This window comes from Papaver somniferum, chromosome 5 (genome assembly GCF_003573695.1).
Source record: "Papaver somniferum cultivar HN1 chromosome 5, ASM357369v1, whole genome shotgun sequence".
NCBI classification, from domain to species: Eukaryota; Viridiplantae; Streptophyta; class Magnoliopsida; order Ranunculales; family Papaveraceae; genus Papaver; species Papaver somniferum.
Genome location: NC_039362.1, coordinates 209,722,714 through 209,729,969, shown reverse-complemented (window position 1 = coordinate 209,729,969; position 7,256 = coordinate 209,722,714).

Below are 7,256 nucleotides of genomic sequence, written 5' to 3'. Positions count from 1 at the left end.
TTGGTTTTCCCACGGTGATAACATAGGATGTAACTTGTTTTCATCCAGTGATATCATAAGATGTAACTGGTTTTCATCTAGCTTTAATATATGATGTAAGTGGTTTTTATAAATCTTTAAAAAAGGTTTTCACACAGTGATAACATAGGATGTAACTAGTTTTCATCCAGTGATATCATAAGATGTAATTGGTTTTCATCTAACTTTAGTATATGATGTAAGTGGTTTTTATAAATCTTTAAAAAAGGTGGCAACTAGTTTCTATATAAATTGTTGCAGGTTGCAAAAGCAAGAAAGAATGCTGAAGTAAGAGCCAAGAATAGACATGATGTGAACGTGGATGATGAATCAAGCATAAGGAGTATACATGATGTTAACGTGGTTGAAAAAATAGATGAAAAAAGTTGGAGAAAAAAGAAACTAAATGAAGTTTATAACATATGCAGTTGATTGAAGTTGAACGATAACTAAAACCGTTGACATCATTAGGTTGTTTCGCAAATAGGTTACTACAAATCCTATTGATGTAATTTAAACTTAAGTTTTTTGCTTGTAAAACTTTCTTTGAATTTAATAATGAATGCATTTATTATAATTGCAAATCAATTAAATATGCAATGTTTTTACTTAAACTAGCCTACACTTCGAGTTTTCAGTAATTTCACATAATCTTGTCTCAGAATATGATGGATGAAACTAGGTACATTTGCAGAATATACATGATGATACTGGTTTCATGCTGGCAAAAATGTTTTTGCCACTTTGTGCAGGATGGATATGTCTGTTTTTTCTTCAGAATATGAAGGATGAAACCAGTTTCACCCTGGCCAAAATTTTTATTTTTCAGAATATGCAGGATGAAAATAGTTTCATCCAAGTCTAATCTTTGTTATACTCTGAACTTATTCAAGTTTTTACCATAAAAATTGGAAAGAATCTACTTACAATTAAACAACCAACAAAAGTCACTAAGATACACCTTTTTTGAATTATCAATAAAAAACAAATACTAGTTGCAACACACATTCAGCTTGCAGACCTTTATGTACTTGCCAGTTGTCAACCACACTTCCCTGAAATCATATATACAACCCTTGCTTTGAGTCTCTAGCTGCAATTCCACCATAACACACACTTCCACCCTCCATTCCTTTTAAATTTCAGATCAAACCAACTCTATGCTTTTCTTTCTTTTCTCCTCAACAACAACCACACAATCACCAGACTACAGTTCATACAGTCCTTCCCTGAACTCAATTACTCCTGATACAAATCATGTCTTCACTGCACTTGTAGTCCATCCCAACTGCAGCTCATTCCCAACAACATCCAAACCAACTCCAACATGTCCATTCATTCAGTATCACTGCCACCTTATGCAATTATTTCTAGTTTTTTCAGTCCTTACCAGCACATTCTCTTCTTATCTCAGCTGCAGCAACAACAAAACCAACTTAACTCCCCTAACATTGGACCTGCAACAAATTTCTCAGCTCAAGAATGATCTTTAACCATTGTTGTTTATCTGCGTCAACTCCTATTCCTCAGCTTCACACTTAATTGCAGTTGCAATACCGCACACAACACCAATATCCAGTCGCCAAATTCAGCACACCCACTTCTTGGTTTCATCAGCGGCATAATCTCAAACCAACACAATACATCCAACCAACACCAGTTGCACACTACATTCACTTCAGTCAACACCACCAATCTTCTTTCAATTCACAAACTCATCAAAATCACCAACAACAGCTGCAATCAACACCACCATTTCCCTATAACTATTCTCTCAGTTTTTATCTTCTCATCACAAGTCAACAGATGCACCTCCTCAAAATATCAGAACCCAGTAATTCAATAATTCCAAATTCTCTCTCTTGTTCACCAGAAACCCATCTTATGCAGTCTCCCTAAGTATATATCTAAACCATATCATTGTATTTTACCATTCATTCACCATCTTTGATTCCAACAGTTGCAACTTCAATTTCGAGTCATCTCTCTACCAAACTCAAGACACTGAAACCCATGAACATCAGCATTAGTACCAGCACATTCGAATCCCTATAATTCCTAACATGCATCTATCAACTGAACTTCACCATCAGCAGAACTTCATCTGAATCGCCACCGTAACAACAGATTAATCTCCAATTCATCGTTTACTCGAATCCATCTTCTCATTCCATCTCAGCACTGAACTTCAAATTCATCGTTTTCTCTAAAATCGACAACCATCCTTATCACTGACACAATGATGTCAATACTTCTCAAACCCTGTATTCTTCTTGATTCTTTTTCAACCCCTCTCTATCGATTTCACCATCAACATATTCTTCTTCGATTTAAACACCAACTGGAGCAACTCCTACTTTGCCTGAATCATTTACAGAGATTCCTAATTCAATTTGGGGACAAAAAACCCTAATTCCCATCACAAAATCAAACCAATACTTACGTCTCCTTCCATTTCTCGTCAATTTCAGAAACCCATCGAACTCACCCATGAAAATTAGCAGCAGCTCTGTTTCCTCCCCAACTTCTACTGATTCATCAAATTCATACCCATCTCAGTCATATCCACAGTTCGAACCACCATCATCAGATTATTCAAAGGTTAAGGGTTATTTTAGGTAAGACACACTTTTTTATTTTAATTTTCTTGGGACAAATATCCAAATTGGCTATATGAACAGAATTTTTCTGATTTTTGGCTATATAAACAATATCAAAAGCTAAGAATATATTTCACCCAGAAATTTTCTGTTTTGGTCTTTTTGACCAATTTTGTGTATAATTTTTTCTGCAAGAGATCAGTAATTACTTAGAAATGCTAAAACAAGACTAGAAAAAATTAGAATCAATTTTCGAGGATTAATGATTACGTAAATTGCTAAAATAAGCTGATTGTAAAAATTCGTTTGGGTTAAAATGAAGTACACATTGTGTTCTTCCCTTTGAGGAATAAAATTTGTAATCGACCTCATCCAATCTAATTGACCTAGTCGACTTTGATTTTCTGTTGAAATGCGCTATAAAATAATTTTACTGAAAATATAATCAGGTGAAACCAAAAATGAATAAATTAATGGGAATGCAGTATGCAAACCGTGGCTATAAAGTTCATGAACCGATTCAAGTGAATTAAATCATCTCTGCTTCAATTGTGTCTTGTGTAGGTGCATAAGATTTCCTTGCAATTGAACAACTCTCTAACTAGTTCATTTGAGTCATTTGAACTAGTTATGGTTAAGATGAATATGGTTAGATACCACATGTATGAGTCATAATTACCTAACTTGATTTGTGATTGGAATTCTTAAATATAACGTGTTAGAAGCAATTATCAATGCCATGGATGTTGGTTTTTATTTTCAGATAATATTTTTTCATACTCTTATGGTAATCATTCTTGGTGTGAATCCTTATGGAAAAGATTATTCTTCCTTCTAAGCATATCAATTATTATTTATACAAGTTTGTATCTTAGAAAAGATGATCACAATACTTGATCTTCATGATTACATATTGTGTATTGTTACCATGAGATAGTTCTATTTTTTTTAGTAACACGATCTCATGAGAAACTTTCAATGATTGGTTCCTAAATCATATCTCCTTGTAGGGTTTCTAAAATCCAACAAATCCTTATCTCTGGAATAAGGTCGCTCTTGTTATTCTTTCGGGAATGACATTTAATGGGGGAGAGTTCTTTTGAACTTATGCGTAATGGTAATATCTTGAGGGGAGTGCGGTTGTGGAATATTAGAGGGGTTATCTTGAATCTTTAAACTCCTTGATGAATGTTATTAGCTTCGGATATATGATTGCATCTAAATTAGATGGTATGCATTTTCTTTTAGTCATGAAATGTCTATTACGGAAATTTCATTATGATCCCGTTCTTGTACCTTCGCCAATTTTATTGACAAAAAGGGGGAGAATTAATATTTATCTCATACTAAAAATACATATGGTTCTCGGATCATTATGTAAGGGGGAGTGGTTTCCATGTAAGATGGAGTATTGACTAAGGGGGAGTGATACATATCACCATAGTATTATTGTTGAAGTTGTGATACAATTGAACTTTGACGATGTGTAATAATACTATGATGGATCTTCAACAAGTACAAGATGAATACATGAAGAGTTAAAGAACCAAGGAAATCAAGCTTGTCGATTTTGCTTTTAACAAGTACAAGCCATATGTAAAATGGTTTTGTCACTAAAATTGACAAAGGGGGAGATTGTTAGAGCACTGATCGGTTGAGCCCACTAGCATTGGTATGTCAAGTTAGTTGTCAATTTTAGTTGCCAAAATGCATTCTTGATTTAGCATACTAAAGATAGTTTCGGACTAGATTAGGTCTAAGAAGTTGAATCGAAGCTATCCTTAAAGGATGAATATTGAAGACTACAAGAAGACATCAACAAATGAATGTGATTTGTTTCATTTGGATTCTTGTTCAGTGCTACCTTTCTAATCTATCAAGATAAATGCTCACTCTATGGAACAATTCCAATGACGGTAAATGTACATTTATGTATATATACTTGAGGTTATTTGATTCATGACCTTGGAGACAGTAACCTTTATCCTTTTAAAGAATCTCACGTTATAGTGAATGAGCTTATGATCCAACGAGCCAAGAATCACTCAATTCCGAGTTATAACGATGAAGTTATGAGTGATTTATTAAAGTAACAATTATAAATGTTGTTGTAATTGTTACAGTTCGTTAGTAGGAAACAATCCATGGACTGTTTGTAACAGTACATGGACTTGGGCCCAATTATGTGACCAAAAGGAATTTTTGGTCAAGTTGGTGATTTTTCCTTATCTAGTCAAGTTAGCTATTACTCCAAACATCTTTAATTACCATATTAAAGTGTTTGTGATTCCTTCCTAATTTAATTTGTGATTTATTCACAAAAATACAATTTGCTAAATTAATTATTTTGGCAAGAGTTGTAATTTAGGAAAGACTCCCATAATTAGGAGAGTCTTGAAAAAGGAAAATAGCTTTCCTTAGCTTCCAAGCTATTGTTCACTATAAATAAAGGGTTCGTGACTTTACACGTTTTTCATCCCCTTTGGAAAATTGGCGTAAGCTTTGCAGGTTGTTTCCATGTCTTATGTTCTTCGTGAACAAGAGTGAGATAAAAGTCTTTGTATTGGGGATCACAAATCCAAATTGAATTAAATCTTCGTGATTGATTATACAACTTGTAATCTAGGTTTTTCACCTCTTGTCTATTCTAAGGTTTTCTCTTCTGATATAAAACCATTCAAGAGTTGTTGATCATAAACCCTAGGTTTTGATAGATTTCAGTTTTCTATCGTATACCAACACTTGTTAGTCGAAATCGGATACTAGAAAGAAAAACTTCTTTTGAGGCATCTCGCAAAAATCCTTGAGAAGTTTTAAACAATATATCTCTAGATTTATTCTAGTTGTTCTTGTTGTAGAGTTATTAGGTTTCTCTTCCTATTTTTGAAGAGTATAATAATCCCTAATATACGAGTTTGTTTTGATATTACTTTTATCTAGTAATTGTTTTTATCAAAATAAGTACAAGATTTCCAAAACCTTGATTCATATCTAAAGGGAAATCAAACCGGTGTTTTGTGCAAACAAAATATTGAATCGTATCAATCGTGTTGTGGTATCTTTTAAAGAGAGCCTCGGGTTCTGCTAGAAGATTTGTGTGAAGAATTTCTAAAGAGAATCGGTATTCTGCTAGGAGTTCTACAAGTGCTGAAGAAGGTATTACATCTGGTCCAAATAGGTAGTAGGAAATTGGTGTAAAACCTTATAATCAGTGTGTGTTTATTCTGGACTATGTCCCGGGATTTTCTGCATTTGCGGTTTCGTCGTTAACAAAATTCTGGTGTCTGTGTTATTTCTTTTCCGCATTATATTTTATTTATATAATAGAAATATCACAGGTTGTATGTTAAGATCAATCAGTTCTTGTATCCGACCTTAGGGTTGTTGAGTGACTTGATTGACACTTGAACATTAGTATGTGGCATCGTTCAAGTTAATTCTCTTATATTCAATCGGGATCGCAAATCCCTATTTGCTGATTGCGGATTGAATCAAGAGATAGAGATATAAAACTCTTTGATATACTTTGTATAGATTGAGTCTAACAGTCTAGTTGATTCTCTTGAAAGTATATTGGAGTTTGTCCATACGGATTGCTAAGCGAAATATTGGGTGGTGTTGTTAGATCCCCACCTTTTCACTTTATCTCTTGCATCTTCCCAGAGTTCTGGAGTAAGTTGAAGGCGTTGGGGCACTTCAGACTCTTCCTCTGGTACACGGACCCATCCTCTGATAATGCAGGCCTCTTCTTGGATTTTTTCCTTTTTCCCCTAACCAGATCCCTTAAGTCAGACTTAAAACCACGGTACAATGGTGGAAATCCCATTTTTATAATAGGGCGGCATTTCCTTGGGTCGAAATGCAATTCAAATTCATCCTAAGATATAGCTAGGTTTACGTGGGTAGACATTAAGTATAATAACATCATTAGTACAAATGCAAATGTGAACAATTCAAAGAATAATAGTGTTAGATCATTGCTCGGTCGAACTCGCATGCGTTGTTATCTCAAGAATGTTTGTCAATGTTAGTGATCAAAACTATAAGTCTTGATTTCTATTATATTATAGCTAAGTCTAGGACTAGGATAGAAAGTGTAGTTGAGCTCAAGGACTTCATGGCGATTCATCATACAAGAAGAATAACTACTCAAGGAACCGGTGGAACTTCTCGACAAAAATGTATGTGAAGACTTGAACGTATATGTCACTCAAAAGTCTATATACTTTATCTCCTACTCTTTGAGACAAGAATTCGTATGTTATATATATATAAACTTGGATTATACACATCTGGTATTTCGAGCCGAGTGTACCTCGCCTATCTATATCTCGAAATATGTGTTGGTAAGCTTTTCGCTTCGATCAAGTTTATCTTTACCTAGCGACGAAAGTCATGATATGTTTCAATCACTTTGAAAATTGCTTTGATGAGAAATGGTGTAACAACTATATAACGTCCTCTAAGAATGTTTCAATGATTGAAATGAGAGTTTAGATTACATAACCAATGGTGGACATAAACATTGTTGTGGAAACACATTTATGTATAAGTCATATTCCTTGAACCAAAGTTTGCGAACTTTGTTGATCAATAGGAACCGAAAAATGGCATGAGCCAAGTCCGTGAACTCAGTCT